The 24,687-nt window shown below is 34.5% G+C and overlaps 1 long non-coding RNA gene across 1 annotated transcript; it reads right to left on the bottom strand.

Moving 5' to 3' along the window:
• Positions 1–222: 222 nt before the first annotated feature.
• LOC118192915 (uncharacterized) lies at positions 223–9,948 on the bottom strand. Its single transcript, XR_004758852.2, has 3 exons — positions 9,751–9,948; positions 2,439–2,545; positions 223–395 (listed from the first exon to the last, which is right to left on the bottom strand). It is a non-coding gene; the product is annotated as an uncharacterized LOC118192915 (long non-coding RNA).
• Positions 9,949–24,687: the final 14,739 nt, after the last annotated feature.

Here is a 24,687-nt window from a genome sequence, read left to right as displayed (position 1 = left end):
ATTTATTGTGATTACCATATACAGTTATGTAGTATGAATATAAATATGACAATATCTTCCTTCAGTCTCTTTAAATGTCAGCGCCATAAAATTCAGCAGTATTCGTTATGAATACTAATTTATTGTGTAGATAATTGTTTATATGTGATTTAAACAACGCAAACAACAAGATTTAAACAACGCAATTTGATTCAAAGCTATAAAGAGAAATAAATGTGACGGTTTCAGAAGTTGCACGTACTTTATTTCAAAGATTACAGTGGTATTTTATGATTTAATCAAAATACTTCATTCCAACAGGGTATGATTGCCTTTTATGAAATATGTAATGAAAAACATGAAATAATATAATTGATTTCATGGAATCATGTTATTTTCTTTCTTCTTCCGCGCACCTAAGGGAAAAGAAATAAAAATTTTAATACATCTGCCTAGAAGTTGAATAAAAATGAAACCTGCAATGAATTGCCTACTTTAAAAATCTTTCCATCATTCCTTAACTTTTACAGTTCATTTTATCATATAAAATTGTCAATCGGGTGGTAAATTTGATATTAATATGAAAAAAAAATGAATTTTTTTTTAAATTGTGTTATGAAACCTTAATTATGACAGAAAAAGATGTTAATTTATGCGAAACAAACCCAAGCAAATATCGTACTGAATATTTAAAAAAGTTAAAAAACAACAGTGCCATTTAATTACTGTTTTGGAAAATTTTATGTAGAGATAAACGGAAATGCATCAAGTAGTAACTTTCAGCATAATTTAAATGGATATTAAATATGGAAATCCTTTCCTAACATTTGCGCTCTAATAGTTTTCTTTTAGACGTTAAATAGTATGTTAATGTGAATTTGAAGAGGCATTTTTCGGAACAGTTTACAGCATTTATGTGCTATCGCACACTGATAAAGCTGCAAGAACATTTAATCTTTTCACGTGTTGAAACAAAAGTTTGATATAAAGTATAAAATTAATTCTTTCAAGACAAGAGACATAAAATCATTAGTTAATTAGATGTAGAGTTTAAAAAATATAATCAGAAATTATGCAAATATAATGTTTTTTGAACTCATTTTTGTTTGAACTTATTTTCATTATGATGAAGATAAAGATTTTATCACAACAGACCTTTCCTCACTTAGTTAGTAAAAGCTGAGTTAAAACTTATGATGTTCTATCACCAAATATTATCCTATTATGAAACAGATGTGTAGCTTTAGTTCTTTTATAACTCAGTTGCAATAATGCTGTTTATAGCATGTTTCAAGACTTACCGTGGATAAGAGCAAACACTATGTAAAACTGATAATCAAATGGCATATGCAGTGTAATTTAATTGGCAAATTACGCATAGAAAGAGATTGGAAAGACTGAGTGAAATAATCACGTACATATATTACCTTCTGAAATATACCTATTTCAGCTGCCAGGACAGATTGTCCATTTAGGAAACATAAATTACTTTTTTTAAACACGATTAGCAATTCTACCTAAATGTATAAACATCAACTAAAATGTTTCCATATGAAAATGCAATGGGAGGTCCAGCGGTCACCTGCGAAACTTAAATATAGCAGGTGAAACATCAGCTGCTAAACTGAAACAAAATCAAGAACTTGCATAATATACTACTGAATGAAGCATTAAACAAGGTATCCACAGAAGTCGTTACCCGGCGTTCATTTTCACTAACATTGGTCGTAGACATGTACTTCCAAATACAAAAAATGTTTTGAATGACTTGAATATTCATATATTGGCATTTGTAAATTTAAAGAAATTAATTTTGTAAAACTTATGGGCTTTGTGGAAACCAGTTTTGTAGAAATTAGTCCTTTATGCGTTTCTCCTGCTCGTATATTTATATTTAGATAAATCCTATATTCATAATAAAAAAAAGTAAAACTCAAAAAGAGCGAATCTCGCGCGGGAAAAACTACCTGAGATATTGAAATTAAAGATGGCAGTAATACACAAAGCCCGCACATAAACTGAAGAGCTACATTTTTGCATCTGTATGTAATTAAAAATAAAATATCATCCAATAAAATTTTTTGATATTAATAGAATTTCTACGCACGTAAATGTGAAAAGTATTGATCAATATTATACTTTATTTCCATGTACAAAATAAAGAAAGAATTATCATCGCCGAAAATTTCGAGTTTCAAATTTCAACGGAAATGTTTATTTTGACTGTTCTCGAATCCAACTTGACTTCCATGACATCAAATACATACTATTTACTACTGTGATTAGCTCTCAAAGATATATTCAAATTTTACTAATTTCCTCGAACATTTTAATTAACGTTTTCCAAACTTACAAAGTTCTAAAATGTTTTGCAGAATATTAACGGATAAACTAAACGTTTGTAAACCGCTCAAACTCCGTTTTACTACGTTAGGAGAATTTTGCTCAAAATAGCTTACCTTAGATGCAATGGAAAATTTATTTCAAATCTTCATATTGCTCCAAATAATCTTTCAACAGGTTGTCACGGTATTGGCTTCTGTAATCCTCAAACCTTTTCACAGATCTTAAGAAAAGGAAAAAAGACAGAAACAAATACAGAAGTTCACATTCATACAGAGTATTGGTATATATATATATTTTATATTTATAAAGTATTACTGTTTGGGAAACAAATGTCACTTGAATTACACTGTGACTAACTTAAAAGCTTTGTATAAGACCTTTATTCGTAGATAGGACCGCTATAACATCTAGTTGTTCACCTCCTTTTTTTGTTGGACTTGGCGCACCAAACGCATATTTAGAAGGGAGAGGCTACGAGAGGTGGGTATATATATTTCCAGCCTCTCCCTTACACATATACGTTTATAAATATAAGTTTACATATGTGGGCACAGAGGCCCTTTTTGCGTTTACGAATGGCAATGTCCTCAACAGTTAGATAGTTCTTCAAGCTGTGTGAAGGATTCAGACTATTCCGCCATCGAGACGAGAGATGGAAGCAGAAGTAGCATGTGAATTCTTGAGAAATCATCTTCGTTTTTATGATGCCACCCCATTTCGATGATGTCATGGACTGATATTGATTTCTTCATCTTATTTCGTTTCATTTTTCTATATTATCTTCGTGTTAACTACGTTCGCTGTTGTTAAATATCTGAAAAATTAATATTGTTGAATATCTGAAAATTTGGGGGTTTTAATACCCTTTTAAAAGTTTGACTCAACTTAACACATGGTGCCGGACAACCTAACTAAAAAATAACATAATCAACACAAATTTAATTCATATATCATATCGAACAATCAATTGTTTAACATATCTTATCAATTGTATAGTGGTATTGGTTTAGTACAATAGGGCGCGTTGTGAAGCCCACTAGGGAAAATCAATAACCCCAAATTCAATTAAACTCAACGTTTCTTAAAAGCCTCCCGGCTCAAACAAATGGAGGGACATGACAGACCACTGTAAATTAACACACTAAATAAACAAATGCACATAAAAAATTCTAAATCAAACACATTTATTAAATTCTATAATATTATTATATTACTAAATAATGGATAACTGATCAGTATTCCCTACCACATATTTTTCTATGCAAAATAACACATAATATCACACCAAATTACAGCTTACATTAATTATGATTAACATTATCAAATCCTACTGCATCATAAGTGTAACACTAGTATTTCTCCCATTTCATCTTCTAACTTTAAGTATTTATCACGGTAATTCCCTTTAAGAACACTGATAAATTTCACATCGATTAATTAATTTAAGTAATTACTCAGATTTCAACAAACATTAAAATGACGACTCTTGCTTGAGTACTAAGATAATTATTAAAGTAAAACAAATAAGAAAAACAAATCACTCAAGGGGTGAAGTCCATACCGCACACTCCCATTACTCGGGAATACCTTTGTATACTGATTAATAAGGCGATTTGACAGCTCCACAGATCGTCCAGCGTCCAAAGTTTACCCGAGCACCACGTTCTTCCTGCTGTCCTTTATTCCCAAAATCCTTGTTAATGGAGACAGACATTTCTTGCGAATTTTAAAGATGGCTTGGTTGAAACACCACTGAAGCTGTCCTTACAATTTATAAATTCCAGAGCATGCAAAGATGAAAAATTCGACGCAGCTGAAACAGGCAGAATAAACAGCAACGCACAAGTCAAAGTCGGGAAAAACAGGAATACCACATCAGGATCACCACAAGAATCTGCATTTCAATTCTTGGAACAAGAGAATCGAAATTTTATGCTGAGGTCTACGCCTTTTGCCAACGCAAATTCTCGCCAGCTAAACGCCGAGAGAAAATCATATCCGCTGCTAGGCAAGACCGCAACAGGACAAACGTCCTGATCTTTTTTTTTCAGCTTAACTTCACATCGCAGGACTCAAATCAGACTCCTAATCCGACACAATAGCCGGCGCTCATGAGAGCAAGACCCGCAAGGGGTCAAGCCCCCACTCTTTCTATTAGCTTGAAAATCAGAATCAGAATAATGAACTCTAGCCTGGTGCAAGCACCCTGGAAATATATATATATATATTTATATACGCACCCTTTTAGCCGGCTAGACGAGCTCTGTTTTTTATTCTTATATGTTGTTAAATTGTACATTTTTTTCTTTAAAAATAACTGAATTATATTGTTATTTTGTTCCGGTTAAGATTTTTATGGTTCTAGTTAATATGCTTGCAATAGTTGTAGAATTATCAGCAATTTAAATGTTAAAGTGGCGTTCGGCCTACGAGGCCCCTATTTGTTGATATTTGAAACTTGGTAGAATGGTGAATTATGTCCACTGTTGCACCAACGATTTTAGCCGAGTGGGGTGAAATGTTAACGTTAAATTGGGTGCACCGAAAATTTTCTCTTACTTTCCGTTGGTTCCTTTGGAGTAAAAACTGTAATTGCAAAAAAAGTTTTAACTGCACTTGGCGTTATCATATCTTCTATACTTTACAGATTTTAACGAAGTTGTTTTTTTATATATTTTTGCTTTGCCGCAAAGTGAGAAGTAAACTGATTGAATGAGAAATATATCTCTAATAAATTCGAGTAAATAAGTTTAAATGAAGTGCAACAAGAAATGTGTATAATCTAAAAGGTCTTATAAGGAAGACATATAGTGTCCTCTTCAGATTTTTTTTTATTAGAAACCAGCTTTTTTTATAAGCTTTTATTTAATTCGTTCAGGGTTTTTGTCACTAGCTTCAAAATTTTTTTAAACTGCTCCTTGATAAGGAACGAGATCACAATTTGTACGTACACTCACTTAGAATACAATGTGATGAAGAGATGTTTTATGAATATCATGAAGATTTGTTAAAATGTGATATTGACAGAACTTATTAAGTGTATGTTTCATTTTGCTGTATTTCACATATTTCAAAATATTGAACATAGTCTGTATTTTCTCTTTCCAACAGCATCAAAATTTTGCTTAGTTTAAAAGGTTTAATACAGACATAAGAGAAGGTTTCCTGTTAACAAATGAGATAATTTTGTTTTCATAATGTTAGTAGAAACAGGCTCTCTATAAATAGAAAATATTGCCAAAAGTTTTTCCTTACTGATATATGATAGCCACTAAATTATTTACCTCAAAATATGATTTCAGGCTCTTTAGCTTAAATATCACATGTACGAATGCAGACGAATAAATACAGAATTCACATATTAATAATTTATTTTTCTTTTTTAAGTCGAATTTTTATTGCAAGTCTGTCTCTAGAAATAATCGAATTTTTGTCAGTTTGACTATTCAATCAGAATCTAAATGTTAAATTGCAAGTTATTTTGAAAACATATATTTTTTACTTAGCTAAATATGAATATAAAAGAAAATTAGCTGTAATTATCATATGATAATAAAATTAAAATAACTTTTGAAACAACATTATAAAATTCTATGTCAAATATCGCTCTATAAAGCACTCTGTAAAACTTTATAATAACAGTATAAAAGCATATTATTACGTTTTTACGATACATTAGCGGTTAACACATCTTATTCATGCACTCGATATACTGAGCTTCATTCAGCACACTGCTGTTAAAAATTACTTTTACTTAGATTTAACTTTACATAGAAATGTACACTACGGGTAAAAAAAAAACAGGGACAGTTTTATATCTCTCGTTCTACTGAGCCGATGGACGAAATTCAACTTGCGGTTTTCATGTCTTGAAAGCGTGATTTAGGATATGTATTAGATTTATATAGCATTATTCTAATATAGGTATTTTGACACAAAATCGGACTTTTTCTAAAATAACATACCAAGTTCTTTCCATATTTCAATTCTACGACTCAAATTACGCCAAACTACTAAGTTTTTAAAAATCGCACGAATAGTTTTTGAGTTCCCAAAATTTTATCTCATCAATGCTAATTGAATTTGGTATATATTTATCAATCTCTCTTTTTTTTATTAAACTTATGTGATTCTTCCTTTCACATTTCGAAATTCAGGTTTATTTCAAATAAAATTCCCCCTTTTTTGTGATTTATTTTTAAAATTTGTATTTTTAAATAACTATTATATATTTTTCAAAACATTTTGAATTATAATCTAGGACGTTTTCACCAACGTCTTGTATTTCTAAGCATACCTGCAAAATATTACAGTTTTTTTATTCAAAATTTCCAAAGATATACGTGAATTTATATATTGGCGCGTTTTGAAATTTGGCATATTTGTTGAAAGCTATAAAACATCAAATGTGGTTTAGACACTTTGTTAAAATTATTTCGAAGAAGAAACGATATGATACTTTTCTTTCCGCTCATACTCAATGTAAAAAGGTAGGAACGAGTTGTCTTTTTTCCGTTCCTGCATAATGAAAGGGAAAGGAAAATCGGTTATCATATATTAAAGAAGTCCGACAAGTGAAATAAATATTCTTGGCGCAAACTGAAAAAAATTGGGTCAAGAGAGATTTCTTAATTTCCTCGTAAATTTCGCACCAAAGTTTTACAAAATTTAATATCTAGGCATAACTTGAGTCGTAGAACTGAAATATGGAAAAATTTGGTAAGTTATTTCAGAAAAAGTCCGATTTGACTGGTCAAAATACATATGTTAGAACAATGCCGTATATAAATCTAATACATAACCTAAGTTGTGCTTTCGGGACATAGAAAACGCAATTTGAATTTTGTCAATCGGCCCAGTAGAACAGTCCCTCCCCTTTTTTTTTGCACAGTGTACATTAGCTAGTACTATATGACTTCGCGCCAAACGTTTCTACTCAATACAGGTTTTTCATTTTAGACATCTTCGCTTGGGGTAAAAATGTATACTAGAACCTTCGTACACATACATAAAATAAATTGATATGTGAAGACATAATTTAAATAATTTTCACTTATTTTTATTTTTGCTATGGCAGTCAGTCATACACGTTTTCTAGAAATTTGCTTCAAGTTGAGTAAGTCAATGTTCTTTAAATTTTTGTAGAGTTTTGGGGTTGATAACTATGCTAGTCTCGAGGCATCTTCTTTCGTTTCTGGACTGGGTCCTTTATTCTCATAGATTTCATTTCCCTTTCGGAACATTCTGGTCGTATTTTGTCCTTGAAAGATTCCTTTCCGCCGTCCTGGTCTACCATTCATCTGTGTTTTTCAATCGCTGATTCTTTTGGCTTTCCTTTGTACTGGTTCCTTGTCCACCAGCAGTTTATAAAGTGAATTTCTCATTAACTGATTTACCATTTCCCTGCTAGTGCAAGTTTCCTGTATATGTTTTTCCCCTTGACATTCCCCTTTTCGCCGTAGTTCAATTAGCTGTTGTTTTTTGCTCAGCTGTTTGCTACATCTCAGGTAACTTAAAACTTTGCCTTGAACGTTTGGCATAGTCCTTGTTTTTTTCTTTCTTCTGTACATCCATCCTCTGTAGCTTTTCCTTTTTTGCGGGTCATCCAGCTTGTGTAGTCTTTTCTTTTTCATTTTCCGAATTCTCTCTTTTTGTCTGCGAGTCTTATGAGATGGACGCCTCTGTTGACTCAATCGGAATTTCCGATAGCCCTGCAATGTTTAAGCCAGGCGATTCCTGAGATACCGATGTTATAAGCGACCTATCAGTCCTTTCAAAATGTTTTTTTTATTTGATCTGCATTCATCCTTACGGATTCACCATTCTCTTCTCTTAAATACAAATGTGTTTACTTGAATCTCGATTAAAAAGCGCGTTCGAAATTATTGCTAAACTTCTCCACTTTTTTTCTGGTGAACAGGAACGTGATTACATTTTTTTTTCAAACCTCCTTCCCCACCTTAAAATCGACCTCACAAACAGTTATAACTGGGCGGCTCAAAATTCACCATTGGTCGCATCCTAGGAGCACTAAGAGGGTCTCCCAGTCCTTTTTCCCTACCAGCAACCTATCGAGGGGTATTTAATGTACCATAAGATGAAGTTAATTTCAGTATAGGTAATGCAGTCTGAGACTACATTCTAGTAGACTACTTAAGCTAGCTCACCTTGATTAATGGCGCGCATTTTAAACGTCGGCTAGCAAAATGCTAAAGTCAGAAAAACTTTGACAAAGCTCGCGACAGTACGTTAACTGCAAGAGGCTGCCAGAAGCTCTGATTCGGAAACATTCATACGCAAGAAACTAATTTGCGTTCTGCTAAGGACTAAGGAGAGAAGAAGTTAAAGTAAAAGTTCATATCATAATAAATGGTTGATTAGCATAACATCTTGCAAACGTATTTATCCAACAATAATATGTACTTCAAAAATCATTTCAAAAATAAAGTTATGATCCTCAGTAATGAATTAACTACCGGCAATATCATCAACTTTTAAAATACGTTCTCATAGTGTAAATAACATAAACTTGTTAAATTTAAAAAAGCAAAGCAGGATACGATATTCAGCTTTTGACGTATAGCTGAGAGCAAGATCATTAAGTAGAATTCTTTACAACAATAACTTTTCATGTGAAAATTCTTGTGAATGTGCATGAATCATAGATATATTTAAATATATGTAAGCAGAATGTATGCAGCTGTCTCCTTTATCATTTTGAAACCACAGACCTGCTGTAAAATTATCCCTATTTTTTCCATTTAGATGTTAAGACTTGGCGAAGAATTTCTGCAGTTTTCTTTTGACACTCGTAAAGCTTCAAAGTATCTTAGTATTTAAACATTTATTGAACTCTGAGGTTTTGTACAAAATCCATCCAATAATCACTGCGAGATTAAGGGATCAATTCTCAATGTAACACGTTTTCACCGAGTGAAATGATCTATCAGATTATGAAACTATTTTACAAACCATCCCCTCTCATATACTTATTTCATTGTTTGGCAATACTTGAGTACTCTGTTTCAATATTTCGCTCATATATATTACCATATTCTTAAATTTGTGTATAACGGTATCGGGACCAAATACGGATCATAATTTGTAACCTCATCTCTTACTTATCAGTATTAAAATTAAAATTCGACTCTGTGACCAAGAAGACGAGTCTAGGAATAACATGTTTTAATTTTATGATCTAACAGGGCCCATCGTTAGTAAAGTTGCCATAAACTCAGCCATTTAGCGTGGTAATATTTGGGGGACTTCAGAAGGAAGGAAACATAATTTTTACTCTTTTACACACTTACAGTTTTCTTACTTTTAAAGATATTCAAAGAAATTTTGATGTCATCATAATAGAGAGACTATGGATTATTTATTAAGTTCAGTTAGCCTAGCATTTTATAAGTTAATGAAACTTACTTGCGCAGAGGTATAACAGGACGACAACTGCAATTCTTTGATCTTATTCCCAACACATTTTGGTCGAAACATTCGCCTCGGCATGGATCTACGGTTGTGCTTTTGGAATCATTAGCTAAATACGAAGCAACAAGAAACAGTAGAGCAAAAGAAGTTAGTTTCCACATAGTTTTTGGATTTATAGAAATGAAATACTGATAAAATTCCTAAATGTTGGACTATTTATATTCAATAAGTACTGCATGCTTCTGCATAAAGTAATCATTCTTGCTCTTGACTTATTACGGTTTCAAATTAAATTACTACATTTTTATAAATGAAAGCGCTTTTATATATTCGAATATTTCACTGCATTCGTTTCATGTATTTGATTAGATATGGAAATCTTTATGGATATCGTGTTTCATGGCAGAGAACAAAAATTAGATAACAGAGAAATATTCGCTTTAGATATTCATTTACAAAATATATGCGTTGGTTTATTGAATTCCTCGCATAAACATTTTGTGATCTCGATTGTGTTTCCGCTACTACTAATAACAGGATGTTCAAATATGCATTGTTCTTACATACTTTTAAATCTAATAAGCATTATACACAAGAAATCGTTCTATCCTTTTATAAAAGATCCCAAGATCAATCTTTTCAGCATTTTGTGCAAAAGCCTTCTTAGAAGTAACAACGTAACTACAGGTGTCTCATTTTGCAACTATTTCCGGCACATTTTTGAAATTAAAAAACAAACCTTTGTATTTTTCTGATTATGATTCTGCAATCAAGGTCCCACAACTGACATTGATGAGTGTAGTATTCCCTTCCGCACATTACATTCATTTTCTGCACTTAACATGTAAAGTTCAAAAATAAAATTAATTAGTTTTATTCTATTTCTATATGTACTTCAAAAATCATTACTTTACATCACCTTACTTTAATTTATCCCACTGAAGCAGTAAACAAAATCGACTAAAATTAAAAAATATGCAGCAAGCATCAGTAATTAATATTGACTTTTCTCAAAAACACAAGAGCTTTTAAATGAAATCCAGCGTATAATTTGTTCATCATAATACAGGGCGGACCATGGAAAAGTAGCCTGTCTCCGGAATTTGTATAAAAAGCAGAGCTGGAAAATAAATCGTTTTTATTCAAAAGCACAAAATTTGAAACGAGAACCGTAAATGGTCTCTATTCATGTTTACATATATTTCGGGATTTCGAAGAACCTTCATTGGCACATCTGACAGCTCTTCAACAGTGATACTGATATTAGTATTCACGATGTTTTCATCGAATTTATTCAGCGTATATGGATTGTTGGCGTACACTTTCTATTTAAATTTTCTTACGGATAAAAATCATAAATGGCCAAATTTCGGGGAACGTGATGATCATAACATCTAACACACAGTTTACTCTTCTGAAAACACTTCCTAACCGTGCCACTAAATTATGTGGGGTAGTGAGGCTATCTGTCTTAATGAGAAAAATCAATACCCGCAATTTTCTCAACTGATTCGAAGAAAACGGGGTCCTTTATTTCTGTTGCTGATAACGTTGGCCAAACGCCAATTTTCAGGGCGTCTAATGGTGAATTTTGAGCTATGTTGGGTTTTTCAACGAGAGTCTGAGTGTCTTGAACGAGAGTTTGAGGGAAACCAAGTACCGTGCTTTGAGTCAATGATGTGCTTAACAAAGAAGCTTGACTTTCTTTGATTAAAAACGTATTTCCGACGTCTTTCAACCGCGCTATTTCAGAAATGCTTTCCCCGTTGATTTCAATGTTCTTTCATATCAAGACGGATTTCTGGACTTCAGGCAGGTCAAGTTTTGGTAAACGATGCGATGGCCAATCTGCGATAAACATTCTGCTGCAAAAGTAAAATTCTTCTAATGTGTCCATATATAACAGACGCGATGGAATAATGTTGTTGTTCCGACTCCTGTTGCTTCGAAGGTGACTAAGTACTATTTTTTAGCGTTTCAAAGAGAACAGTTCTACAACAATTTTCTTAGAAAATTTCGAATATGGACTATTTGAATGGAGAGGCCAGAAAGACAAAAAATTTGAAAGACAAAAAAATATGCAAATTTTTCAGAGTATAATACATATTTGATATCGAATGGAAGATCCTAATATATGAGTTACAGTAACCCGATAAAGTAATTCCTGAAAGTACCCGATAAAGTAATCAGCGAAAGAAATGAGCGACAGAGTGAGAATATTTTTCATAGCAAATAAAGCATGAACTAAATGCACTAAAATTACTTCAATGTAAAATGTTAAAATAGGCTAGAGCTCTTTTTATCGTCTTAGATTTAAGTAAAATTTCTATTGATTTTGAAGATGATTTAAAATAAGTTCTTCAAGAAAAAAAAATATTTTTGTAAAAGGATTTCTAAATTTTAAGGAAAACATTTTTACTTTTGGAAAAGAGGAATTGATGTCAAACCGCATTCGAAATCCCTAGTTTTATTTTAAATCTAAGCCATTTTAAGGCTAAAAGTTTTACTATGTTACAAAATATAAAATCTTCATTAAATATTTTTCTCTAAAACTTCAGTAAATGTTTTACGTCTTCTAAGTCATTTTTTAGGGAATTCAATGTAATCTCTCCTCGAGTGCTCATTTAATAAAAAATATTAATAAAATATTAATATAATAAGTTATATTAATATAATAAAATATTAATATAATAAGTTTTAAAAATACTATCATACTTCAAATATCTATAATAAAAAATAAGGAATATACACAATTCATATTAAAAGTTATATATTTTAAAGAAGTAAAAAGAACAAACAATCAGAATACGTTCTGCCGAGCGGTATAGTCGCTAAACACTGGTAGTTCGGTCTAAGGTTCGAATCCCGCGAACGGGCTGGCTGCATGGTTGTTTTCGTGGTTTTCCCCATGTGTAACGTGTATACGAGCCAGTTTCCCTTAGAACGTCCTCCACGAAGGCATCCCTCCCCTAAGGCAGATAGCCCTAGTGTGCTTTGCCATAATTAAATACACCACACACCATACACACCAGAATACGTTCTACAGCTGATAATGATTACGATTTAATTAATTATAAGATTAAGTAAATATAATTAATTGCAAGAAATATTATAAAAGCATTAAATTCTTTACTACTCACAGCTATTTAAAAAAATAGCACTTCTCCATTTCCGAAAACTTATCTGTGATTAAAAATATGCAAATTTGTAGTAGATACAATTGCTTTTTTGAATTACTTTATTCTTATGCAATTTTTACTCATTTCCGCTTTCAGTTAAAAATATAGCAAGAAGCATCCACGCAATAAAATTATTTTCAATACAGCAAAAATGCTTTTGAAGCTGAACCAGCAAGGAAAAAATGAGTTCAGACATACACGACGGAAATTTCGGTGGATTTATATAACATCCAATTATCCAATTATATCATAATAATATATCATCCAATAATTTAGGCTTAATTCCGAGCAGAAATTCGTTTAAATAATTTGCTTAGCTATATTTACTAGTCGATTCTCGGTATAGATAACTTTATAAAAGACATTACTTAGAATAAAGAGGGAAATGAATAAAAACAGAGGAATAATTATTTATGTTAAGATCAACAAACTGCACATATTTATGTTTTAAGGAATTTAATATAATACATTTTATGACTTCGAAATATAATTGTAGCCAAGATATCATCTATGGCAATAAAACTGAATCTATCCACTATTAAGAAAAATTGAATCATTTACATTCCTGAGTACTTAAGAAGATCTATAAATTAGTAGAACTTAATATTGCTGCTTATTATTTAACGTACTATGCTTGATTAGATATATTGATGTCAAGTTCTGGATTTATATTTCCTTAGAATATTAAAAAAGTAACACAACAATTTTAATTATTAATTATTTGTTATTTATTTCTTTTACTATTTGGAATTCATTATGTTATTCATAAATATAATTAAAACTCAAACTACTTTGAATAAAATAAAATAAGTAAACAGCAAGAAAATTTATTTTGCAAGTTCCTTGATACTTTTGAATTTATTACAAACTACTGTTTAAGATTAAAATGAAAAAAGTAATTAAAATGAATGATATATAAAATGAATATAAAAAAATATATTTCGACCTTAGTAAACATACTGCGTACGGGTTCGTTACGAAATGAATGCACAAGCCCGATGAAAAACGAACAAAAATTTATTATTATCACAACCAAAATGCTTAAATCTTCTCAAATTATTATGCAGTATTACAATATCTCACAGTAGTAATCTTTTAACTACTCAAATGTCCAATAGAACGCAATTCAAAACAGCTAAAGAAAGCTAATCCGCGAATTCGCTACAATCAACAAGAGCAGTTTTCTAAACAACAACAAACTAAGCAACTACTACAAACTGTGATGTTTTCCTCCTTTTATAAGATTTTAAAATCACGCGCTAGAATTTTCCAGTACTTTCTCGAAATCAAAAAGAGATATTTATTTATTTAATGCACTCGCTCATGTATTTTCAATTTTCTGGCTTAGCTTTCTTTTAATATTCGTCACGCGCTGCACTGCGCGAGAAACAAAACCATATAATTTATAACTGAACTAACATTAGCTTTTTAAATACCAAATTCGTAACAGTGCCCCCTTCCCAAGGACTGCACGTCCCGGGCAGTACAATCCCTGGACAGGAAGCTAAACTTAAAACTGTGGCATAAATGCATTAATAAGCATTACATTACAATAATAAACAACATGAACAATAAATGCAATACATAAAACAAATCAAGTGCTATCAAATACAAATCAAATACTAAATGCAAATCAAATACTAAATGCAAATCAAATACTAAATACAAATCAAATCAAAGGCACATTTAAAAACAAAATGGACCATGGTCTTATACTATTTACAATTTTTTACATTATGTACTATGGCCATAGTAATTAGCTAACCTGTCGTAATGAACGACTTTAGGTTTAGAGTTCGAAGACTTACGGATTCGAACCACGACGTCATTCAGCCTGTTTAGGACTGTGTACGGACCATCCCAAGTGACTGTAATTTCGGACAGAGTCCCTTCCGTCAAGTCGGATTCCACAACCACACCTTGTCTCCTTCGTGGAATTGATGTTCAGTAGCTCTTGTGTCGTATCGGGTCTTCATCTTCTCCGTCGCCAAGTTGACTCGCTCTCGTGCAAAGTTGTGCATCACTTCAAACCAGGCCTGGAGATCTTGAATATATTCCTTAGGCGATGAAGGAGCATCCGGAGACGACCAAACAAGAGATTACAAGGCAGACGAAGGTCACGACCGAAGAGCATCTGTGATGGAGAATAGCCGGTAGTCTCGTGGACAGCACTGCAGTAAGCCAGTAAAAAGTGTGGTAATTTCTTGTCCCAGTCCTGTTGGTTTCTGGAAACCACTAATGAGAGGTTATTAAGGATGGTCCGATTGAACCTCTCTACGATGCCGTCCGACTGGGGATGTAATGGCGTCGTTTGAGTTTTGTCAATGCCGAGTAGTTTGCATAGTTCTTTGATTACTGCCGAGGCAAAATTCCTTCCCTGATAGGAATGTAACTGAAGAGGCACTCCGAACCTGGAAATCCAGTGCTGTATCATTACCTGAGCTACTGTGACAACCTCTTGATCAGGAATAGGATAAGCTTCAGGCCACTTGGTGAAGTAATCAATGACAACGAGTATGTATTTGTTGCCATCAGCAGTTCGTGGCAGAGGTCCCAAGATGTCAAAGGCGATACATTCAAACGGCGCACCTACGTTGTAACGTTTCAGCTTGCCTCGGCTGCGTTTCATCGGTCCTTTCCGACCTGCACAAGCATCGCAAGATCGGCACCACTTTTGCACGTCATCCTTTGCATTACTCCAGTAAAAGCGCTCACGAACTCTCTGTAAGGTCTTCATAATTCCAAAGTGACCTCCTGTACGGCTGTTATGTAGTTCTTTAAGGACATCAGGAATCCGGGATCTTGGAAGTATCAGTTGCCATCGGAACGTCTTCCCATCATCCGATTCGAATTTCCGGTATAAGACGCCGTTTCGAATGTGAAGTGAATCCCAGAGTGCCCAATACTGTTTGGTTGTAGGACTACAGAAAGAAATGTCCTGCCAGGTAGGTTTTCTGGTTGATGACTCCATTAAATCAATTATGGGTTTAATGTCGCTGTCTTCCAGCTGGTCTTTCCTGACTTCATCATCATTCCACGGTTCTCGATCAGCCGATGTTGATGTTGTAATTTGTCTTGCGACAGGAGTCAGCAGCTCGTATTTCGCTTCCACCCTGGAACAATATCGGCAGGTTTCTTGGTAAGGTCTTCTAGACAGGGCGTCGGCGTTTCCGTGTGATGATCCCTTACGATGACGGATAGTGATGTCATATTCTTGGAGTCTCTGTATCCACCTGGCTATTTGACCCTCAGGATTCTTGAAATTTAAAAGCCAGGTCAATGATGCATGATCGGTGCGGAGCAGGAATTTTCTGCCGTATAGATAGTAATGGAACTGTTCTACAGCTTTGACTATGGCGAGCAACTCTTTCCTGGTGACACAATAATTCCTCTCCGGTTTAGACAGGCACTTGCTCCAGTACGCCACTACACGTTTTTGTGACAAAACAACACCGACACTTTCATTGCTCGCGTCGGTGTCGAAAATAAATGGTCGGTCGAGCTGAGGATACGTCAGGATTGGTGCAGATGTTAAAGCCTCCTTTAAGTTGTTAAATGCATCGTCGCATTCTTTTGTCCACAAGAACTTTTGGTTGCTCTCTGTCAGCTTGTGAAGGGGTCTTGCGATGGAAGAAATGTCCTTCACGAATCTCCTATAGTAGGTGCAAAGCCCTAGGAAGCTTCTCAGCTGATGGACATTTTCGGGACGTTTCCAGGATTTAACCGCTGATACCATTTCAGGATCCGTGCGCACACCTTCTGCAGAGATGACATGTCCCAGGTAAGTCACTTCCTTTCGGAACAATTTGCATTTAGCAGGACTCAGCTTCAGATTGGCTTCTTTCAGTTTCTGAAGCACCTTCCTAAGATTTTCTAAATGTTCTTCAAAACTCTTTCCGACGATGATGATGTCGTCCAGGTATATCAGGCAGGCTTCGTAGGAAAGGCCTTTCAAAACAGTCTCCATAAGACGTTCGAATGTTGCCGGCGCATTACACAGTTCAAACGGCATTACCTTGAATTTCCACAGGCCTTGTCCAGTAGTAAACGCCGTCTTTTCTCGGTCTTCAGGCTGTATTTCTACCTGCCAATACCCACTCTTTAAATCAAGTGTTGAGAACCACTTGCTTCCAGAGTGTCTAGAATGTCGTCAATTCTAGGAAGAGGTTAACTGTCTTTCTTCGTAACCTCATTCAAGTGGCGATAGTCGACGCAAAATCTTGTTGAGCCGTCTTTATTTCTGACTAGGACGATGGGAGATGCCCGTGGACTTACTGAAGGCTCGATGACATCGCCTTCTTCCATATCTTTTAACAGTGTTCGCACCTCTTCCTGTTTAGCAAACGGTAGACATCTTGGATGTTGCTTGATCGGGGGATGATCACCGGTATCTATCCTATGTTGTGTCCAACTAGTTCGAACCACGTCAGAAGACGAGCGGGAGAAATCAACTTGAAGATCTTTAATGACGCGATCGGCAGCATTCCTCTCTTTATCGTTTAATTGCGCATTCTGCAATAACTCCGATGTAATGCTCTCTGAGAACACGGACTCTTGGATGTTACTCTTTCTTTCAACGCTGGTTACTGGAGTACATGCTGCAACCACTTCACCTTTCTTAATAATTCTCCCCTTCTCAGTTACATTGGCGACTCTCACCGGGATAACCGTTCTGGATAGGTCGACGAGTGTTGAGGCTACTAGTACTCCTTTTGGGCTATTACAGTTATTGGGATATTCTATGATGCCGTAGCGGAAATTTCTGTTTTCGACAATGGATCCAGGAAGTAAAATTTCTGCTCTTGCCGGTATTGTGATATTGTCTTGTGCTATGATTTTATGAACAGATTTAACTTCTTCATCATTAACTCCAAATAACGCTATGTCCTCAGATGTAGAATGCAATTGGTTATTTTTAAAGTCCAAGGAAAAATTGTATTTCCTTAGAAAGTCCAATCCGAGTATGCAAGAATCAGTGATCTCTGCTACATATGCCGTGTGATGGTAAGCGGCACTTCCAAACGTGATGTTAACATTTACTTTTCCATCAATGTCGATCTTGTCACCGGACACAGTCTGTAGGGTAACGCAGGACGGCGTCCAGATAAGTTTGCTTCCCAGTTGTTCAGCCAAATCTTTTCGGATGATGGTAACGTTGGCTCCTGTATCTATTGTCATATTGCAGGGAACTCTATTAATATGTCCTATTATGAAAAGTCCATTACTGCCGCCTCTCACTGCAAAAATCTGAAGTGCTTTAAACTGGGGCTTTTCATTATCTGGCAACCTCCGCCCCGCAAGATGGCCACTAATTAGTTTCCCTGCTGTTTTTTAGGAGCGGTTTTAACATCCGTACCCTGGGGTGTTCTGCAGTTTCGTCGTATGTGTCCTTCAGCACTGCAGTTCCAGCACTTTACGGTCGGTTTCTTGTCACCAATATTCCGTCTCCAGGCATTCAGTTGTCTAGTTTAATCGTCTAGACGAGCAATGACTTGATCCCCTGGCTCCTGGACTTGAGCAGCTCTGACTGGATGGCGGTCTCGACGGGTGGCTTGCTGAGCTGCCTCGAATTTCATGGCGTACACTAAAGCGCTTTTCAGATCTTTAACATCCGCCATTCGCAGTGCTTTCTGTATTTCAGGGTCCCGGATGCCATCGATGAAATATTGCAGGGACAGGATTTCCCTTGTTTCTGTCGGGCACTCAGAAAAGGCGTGATGTGACAGCCTTTCAACATCCGTGGCGAGCTCCTGAAGTGTTTCGGTGAGCTTCTGTTGACGGGATTTTAATTGGAGCGTGCTGTAGTCTTTTAAACATTTCTCCCCGAAGCGCAGCTCCAAGGCGCCGGACAGAGCTTCGAAATCTAACCTTTTGTTTTCGGGAAGAGTCTGAAGGATATCCTCTGCGTCGGCTCTTAAAGAAGCGGCGAGATGACAGGCCTTAGCTTGGGAATCCCATCCATTCGCATCCGGCACGATAGAAAATTGTGTCTTATACAACTGCCAGGATTGTCTTCCCATCATATGTCGATAGCTTCAGAGAAGGACGAGCAGGCATGGGTAGAAATTTTAAACCATCCGAAGTGCTCCCTGCCGTCGCTACGAATTTCTTTAAAGTGTCAACTTCTTTGGCGACGGCAGCAGAAATTCTGTCTTCGATTTGTTGTTCAGTATGTCCTTGGACGGCAAAAATTCTGTCTTCGATTTGTTGTTCAATATGTCCTTGGACGGCAGAAACTCTTTCTTCAATTTGTTGTTGGAAGGCCGAAAGTCTTCCTTCGAGTCGCTGCTCCACAGCCGACACTCTATCTTCTATTTCATCTTTGACAGAAGAAACCTTTTCTTCAATTTGCCCGACTTTATTTTGGACAGCTCCTATTCTGTCTTCCATAGCCTCAAATTTACTTTCTATTACGCAGGTTATATCTCTTTTCATTTCGTCTTGACCTGCTTCAATCTTTTCTTGTACAGCTTTTATGTCTTCTTTAAAAGTTACTTGACCAGCTTCCAACTTTTCGTGAACGGCTTCCATTTCCTTTTTAACGGATCTCATCTCTCCTTTAACGGAATCTTGGCCCAATTTCATTTCTTCCTTAACGGATTCCTGGCCCAATTTCATTTCTTCCATAACGGATTCCTGGCCCAATTTCATTTCCTCTTTAATTTCTTCTTTAAATGAGGCAAAGGCTGATATTAACTGCCTTAATTGCTCTTCCATCGCTCTTGTTATTGGCATTCAAATCCCACTTCTGACACCAAAAATTGTTGCGTGCGTACGGGTTCGTTATGAAATGAATGCACAAGTCCGATGAAAAATGAACAAAAATTTATTATTATCACAACAAAAATGCTTAAATCTTCTCAAATTATCATGCAGTATTACAATATCTCACAGTAGTAATCTTTTAACTACTCAAATGTCCAATAGAACGTAATTCAAAACAGCTAAAGAAAGCTAATCCGCGAATTCGCTACAATCAACAAAAGCAGTTTTCTAAACAACAACAAACTAAGCAACTACTACAAACTTTCCAAGTTCCAAGTACCGCTGGATGCGCCGCTGATTAACTTGCAGGATTTGCAAGTTTTGTTCCGGCTGTCTGAGTTAGTTGCTATAGAGCGCTGAAAGTAGGAGAATACATGAGTGAGACCTAAGTCAGGATTGCAGATGTTGAGAGGGCGTGACTACCTTGTCACGTGAGGTGTAAAGAAGTCGTTAATACGTTGCGAGATTTCAGGTTAGAAATGCTGAAGAAAACTTGGTATTAGGTGGGGAAATTTTCGTTTCCACTGAGTATGTAAGCTGCGAAAGGTCGAAGAAATCGATCATCGGTGAGAACTTCATAATGAAACATGTTGAAATGATTCATAAAGTTACATTCCTGCGCATTTTTGAAGAATTTATCGTTAAGTTTCCGCAGATGTACCGCGATGGTATCAATTTTGAGGTCCTCATGGAGGGTCTTGTTGCGGACATAATAGTGTGCGTTCGTGATAATACGCAGGAGTTTATTTTGAACGATTTGGAGTTTGTTCACGAGTCTTTGGCTGCCGCCCAGGCAGGAGATGCATAAGTCAAAATAGGTCTAATTGTGGAGAGATAAACAAGTCTTTTCTTCCCCAAATCCATTCTAGAGTATTTACCGAGTATAGGAAGCAAACGCTTGATAATTTGTAGTGCAGTGGTTCGAACATTGTTGATATGGTCAGTTCAAGTAGTACTACTACAAACTGAGATGTTTTCCTCCTTTTATAAGATTTTAAAATCACGCGCTAGAATTTTCGAGTACTTTCTCGAAATCAAAAAGAGATATTTATTTATTTAATGCACGCACTCTTGTATTTTCAATTTTCTGGCTTAGCTTTCTTTTAATATTCGTCACGCGCTGCATTGCGCGAGAAATAAAACCATTTAATTTATAATTGAACTAACATTAGCTTTTTAAATACCAAATTCGTAACAATACAATAAGCCGATATATTGTACTTTTATTTAAATATCAAAATAACTATTTTGACAACATTTCTTTATAAATTTACATAATATTTGAATTTATTTGCTCATATTCTTATATTTACTATAATTGTGTAGTTCCGTTTTACCTTTTAACTTGTTTTTATTCTACCTTTTAGTGGAAGACAGGAGGCAGAGAACACGAATAATCAGAAAACTGTTCTCTAAAGTTATAATTAATGTATGATAATCGCAAAAACGTGCATCAACGAGAGATTTTTAAATAATGAAACCATGCTGCTTAAACTGGTTAAGTAGAATAGGTCCATGATTTAAGGATACAAATTTCTAATGCGAATCCCCCCTTTTTTATTTCCGAATTCTAAAAATTTCCCTAATCTTTCTACTAAAGCATGTATTCAAACGATCACATAAAAATAGTAAGAAGAAAGAAATAAAGTTATTTTACTTAATACAAAGTTTTAACTGAGAAAAGAAGTAAAATATGTGGTAATGAAACACAAAGCTAACAGTATGATTTTAAAGCATACCATAAAAATTTATTAAAAAGTTGTTAAAAGTTGTTGAAAAGTTATGTATGAAATAATGTAAATGAAGCACATAAATGAGACTCAATCTGAAGATTAATTTCCTCAGTATAACTTGACAGTTCAACTTGTGTTCAAATATTTTTATATTTTCTAGTCTCCAAAACATGCATACAGGAAAGTAAGCTTGTTTAAATATTTAACACTATATTAAATTGAAACATAGAACGCTGAAGTTAAATTTAGAAAGTTAAGAGCATGACTATCATGGCTGCCTCGAGATGATATTGCTGATCCAGACCTATTGTAAAAGCAACTTTCGCGTTGTTTTGTAAAGAACATTTATAATGGGAAGAATCTCTCCAAAGATTTCAATTTAAATTGAGCTCAAATGTTAAATGTGTTTTAGGTTAGAGCTCGGAATTCGAACGACGGGAAAAAAAAATTCTTCTAAGTTCAGGATCTGCACCTTTTTTTTTTTTTTTTTTTTTTTTTTTTTTGAGATTTTTTATGATTGGAGGATAGTACTATCGAGGCAAAGTATACCTACATAATAGTATAATACTAGGGAGGATTGAAATGACCCTTCGTAGTATTATACTACCTTCAAAATAATTCTTTCTCCATATTAATTACTAACCTTAAAATACAATTTAATTAAATAGAAAGGAAAAGAAAAGAAAAATAAAAAATGGCCTTCTGAAAGGTTTTAGATTTTAAATTATGTCCAAAGGGGCGATTTTTTAACGCTTTGTGTGTTACCTTCTTCACACTTAAACCATAAAATTCAGTTCAAGAGCAATATCGCAAAATAATTTTTGTCACAGATATTTCAATTATTATTTTCAATAAAGATTATACTTGGAAAACTTTCGTTTAACAACAAGATTGCTTATTGTAGTACCAATGGCTGCAAAAGTGACCGAAGGCAATTGAATAACGAACAACAAGACGACTACTAAATCTGTGGCTTAAAAAGAAGTTTCAGATAGTTGGGATCCCCCTTTTGGGAAATACATAGTTCGTAAGAAAGTTAATTAGCTTTGATCCACCTCGAATCTATGGTCCTGGTCTTCAATAAAATGATATTTTACAGATATAATTAGCAAACCAACTGCAGCATATGCTAGTGATCAGATATATAGCCACTTTCAAATATATAATTTTCTTTAAACTGAGGTATTTGCGAGATGTTGAATATGCTTTAACCTGCTATTTGCTAGACACTTCCTTATTTGCATGTCTGTACGCGAACGCCCGTGTATATGAAATTTACCGTTATTATATTCAGTAACGTGAAATTACCATAAATAAATATAATCAGTGAAATTTAATCAATCTTTTTTAAGTGCAATTCGTTTTACAAACATTATTTAATTTTGAACACTAGTGTAGAAAATAGCTTGTATAGATCAATGTCGCCTGTCGCCTTATTTTTGCACATCGGCCCAACAGCGGCCGAGTGGTAAAGCCGCTAGATACTGGTAGTTTGATTAGAAGAGGATAGTTTGGTTGCATGAGAGTTTTCGTGGTTTTTCTCTATATGTACTAGATGGGGCCACTTTTCCTTAGAAAGAGGTCCACCAGCGGTCTAGCAGCAAAGACGCTGAATACCGGTAATTCAGTCCGTAGTTTAAATCCTGGCGAAAGGGCTGACTGCATGAACACTTTTCTCCACGTGTTACGTGTATGTGAGCCAGATTGTCTCAAAACTTCCTTCACGAAGACATCGCTCTCCTTAGGCCGATAGCCCTTGCTTGCTTGTCAGAATCAAATAAACAATTCCGTTTTCATCTTTGATCATTTAACATATTCCTACTGGATCATCTTCAGCCATTGAGTCAACAATGTTTTCTGTTAATTAACCTTCATAATCTTGTCTTTCTCCACATTCATTTATGTCTCTTTCCATTGCTTCTTTCAGAATCAAAAGTAATTTATTCGAGGTCTGATTCAGTTATCTCGGTGTCGGCAAAAATCTTCCTACTTTACAACACGGATCAAATTTAGCTTATTTTCCAAAATATGTTTGTCTTTAATTAAGACACAATAACACGCCTAACAAATACTAATTCAGAAGTGAAACAACAAAAATCAGCGTTATATTTTCAAAATTTTCACAAGACTAGTTTCGATGGTTTTACCGAACCACCATCCTCGGTGGTTCGGTACCATCGAAACACATTTTTATTACAATGATCTCAATATTATACATAGTAAGATACTTAAAAGACTAGAAAGATAGCTCGTAATCTGGAAATGAGTGTGCAAGAAGGCCTGTTTTCCAGCAACCATCGTCTTTAAGCAGACGTTTTTTTTTCCGTGCAGCGTTTTGGATGGGATTCCGAAGTGATTAAACTATTCAAAGGCAATGGGAGAATGTCCATTATTTGTCACACAAAAAAGTCAAGATAGGAATCTGACGACAAATTTCTTTTCTCAGTAGCAAATTAATTTACAATATATGCAATAATCGATAGCCGGTACTTTTCAATTAGAGATGTCGAGAGGGGGGAATTTCGGAGAGGAAAAGAAAAGAGTGGTAAGTTGAACGGCGTCTGGAGAATGAAGAGTTTTTCAGTTTGCTGGAAATTTCGCAACTTATTTCCCAGAAACACATGAGATCTAAACAGTGATATTTCTTGAATTACTCCTGTCCACGTGCATGTGAAACGCACTTATAATTTGTTATATTTATTAACATGAGTTTTATTATTATTTTCACAGTTTTATTTATTTTGTTTTAGGTTTATCAATTTGTTTGTACTTATAGATTAAATTTTAAAATAAGTTTTCTATCCTATTCAATGGAGCTAATTTCAGCGAAATTTCTGACGCATACATATTTGCGATAGCTATGCAATATTTACCAATTATATATTTTTCAACTTCATAATAAATTTCTTTTTTTATGCTTAAATTTATTTTACTGTAATTTATGCTTGCTTAATGATAAACTTTTCATTGCAAAATTTATCTTTAAACATCGGAAAATTTTCAGGAATTAGTTTGTCTGCAATTTATAGTTTGATTTTTCAAACATTTGCGGAAATAGTTTTCATAGAAATGAGTTTTCAAATACAAATTTGCAGAGACATTTAAATACATTGAATGCTATCAAACAGCGTCGGATGGATTGAAAGGCCTTGAAAGAAAAATTACGTCACATAAATTCGTTGATATGTTTATTACAGAAAACAAATTTTTACATTGAAAGGCATATATTCCTTTAATATTTTTTTCGCATTTAA

Source organism: Stegodyphus dumicola, chromosome 8 (assembly GCF_044657685.1).
Source record: "Stegodyphus dumicola isolate Sdum_Otavi_A_Nest chromosome 8, ASM4465768v1".
NCBI classification, from domain to species: domain Eukaryota; kingdom Metazoa; phylum Arthropoda; class Arachnida; order Araneae; family Eresidae; genus Stegodyphus; species Stegodyphus dumicola.
Note: the sequence above shows the minus strand (reverse complement) of the source record. Positions and strands in the feature narration are given on the sequence as shown.